We start from the raw sequence: 2,224 nt of genomic DNA on the forward strand, positions 1-2,224 counted from the left end.
CGGCGTGCGCCACCACCGCCAAGCCCCCGCTCCGGCCGTCTATAGTGAGCTCCAGCGAGAGCCCCGTTGAACCTCGGATTGCGTGCCCCCGATCCAGATCTGGAATATTAGGGTTGACCCCGTTTTTTCCCTAAGTCCCTAGCTCATGTGCCCATCTTCATCATGCTATAACTTTGCATCCGTAGCTCCGATTCATACATATAGCATATCAAAATGTTCAACCCAGAGAGTACATCATTTCGTTCCATTGCATCATTTTCATTTGAGTTCATCTTGATGCCCGAAATGCTGTTAGAAGAGGGCTACTTGAATTAATTGTCAGATCTGCTGCTCCATTTAGCTTTTTGTCATTTTTGCCATGATTATTATGTGCATGATATGCACATGAGTTCTACAGATGATTTGTTAAGGGTTTTGTCATTTTTCCAGAGGTGCAACCCATGTATTTTTGTGATGTGTGTGATGACTAGCACAAGCTTGCAAAGTGAGGCACTTGGTAATTCTGATTTCAGGGACTTAGCATTTCCACTAAGTCCTTGAGCGGTTTATCTCATGATGCCATATGTTCATGCTATTTCCTAGTGATCCGTGCCTATTTTGACGATGATCAGTAAGGATGTTTTGTTAATCTTGTAGTTCTCTATCCATCCATGTCTTTGTTTGCAATTATGGAGCACCCTAGCTTGAGTCAATCGAGCTGTACTTTTGCTACTTTGTGAATCTGGGCAGATTGTCAACTTGTTTGCAATTTTGCCGATGATGTTGTAGTTGATCCGTGCATGCTATGCTATTATTCTTGCCATGTCTAGCTTGCATTTTGTGTGTTCTTGATAGATGTATGCTTAGCTTATCATGTCTTGCTCTGTATTGAGTGCATCGAGCTCGTAAACATGCCTTCTTGATATCTGTTTTCAGCATGCTCCAGTTTTCACTAAGTTTGTGATCTGATTATGTTTTTGCTATGTTCACATGCTTGCAATTGTATTTTTTGATCCCTTTTGGCTCAAGGTCACTAAGGGACTTTTGTTAAGCTCTTTGAGTAGATCCATGCCATGCTTTACTTTGCCATGTTCAGGTCCTATAGCATGTAGTTTGTTTGCTCCGAAGAGTGCTACCTGATCTGAAATTCCAGACAAGTGTTGATTTCACTAAGTCTGAAATCTGTTTGCCATATGCATTTTTGCCATGCTTGTTTGAACCTGTTAATGGATGAATTGGCTGTAGCTCAGTGCTAGAATTTTGTTAAGAATCTTGAATGCATCCCTGTCATTTATTTTGTTGTCATGTTTGAGTGCTGTAGCATGTTCATCTCATTGCATTTAGATGGCTACTTGTTGTGAATCGCAGACCGATGCCATATTTGAATCGCTTGCCATTTCCAAACCGTAACTCCGATTCCGGCGTTCTTTATATCGTTTTCAAGCGATTTCAACTCATCTTTCCAGTGGCAAACTTGGATTCCCAAGTTGAGGCCAGATTCATGCATCCCTTGTTAAATCTTGCATATGCATCCCGCATAGCATATCATCTTTGCATCATCTTGTTTGATCCTTGCACATGGTTGATTGTGTCCTTGTTGCTTGTTTGTCTTGTTTGGGTAGAGCCGGGAGACGAGTTCGCTAACGAGGAGCCCGTTGAGTTTGCTTTCAAGGATCCAGTCAACTCTGACAACTTTGCAGGCAAGATGATCATACCCTCGAAATCACTACTATCTTTGCTTTGCTAGTTTGCTCGCTCTTTTGCTATGCCAATGCTACGATGCCTACCACTTGCTTTCAAGCCTCCCAAATTGCCATGTCAAACCTCTAACCCTCCATGTCCTAGCAAACCGTTGATTGGCTATGTTACCGCTTTGCTCAGCCCCTCTTATAGCGTTGCTAGTTGCAGGTGAAGATTGGAGGCCGTTCCTTGTTGGAACATTTATTTACTTGTTGGGATATCATTATATTATCTTGTTATCTTAATGCATCTATATACTTGGTAAAGGGTGGAAGGCTCGGCCTCTCGCCTAGTGTTTTGTTCCGCTCTTGCCGCCCTAGTTTCCGTCATATCGGTGTTATGTTCCCGGATTTTGCGTTCCTTACGCGGTTGGGTTATAATGGGAACCCCTTGATAGTTCGCCTTGATTAAAGCTTTTCCAGCAATGCCCAACCTTGGTTTTACCATTCGCCACCTAGCCTCTTTTTCCCTTGGGTTACCGGAGCCCAAGGGTCATCTTATTTTA

This window comes from Triticum dicoccoides, chromosome 2A, assembly GCF_002162155.2.
Source record: "Triticum dicoccoides isolate Atlit2015 ecotype Zavitan chromosome 2A, WEW_v2.0, whole genome shotgun sequence".
Lineage (NCBI taxonomy): Eukaryota > Viridiplantae > Streptophyta > Magnoliopsida > Poales > Poaceae > Triticum > Triticum dicoccoides.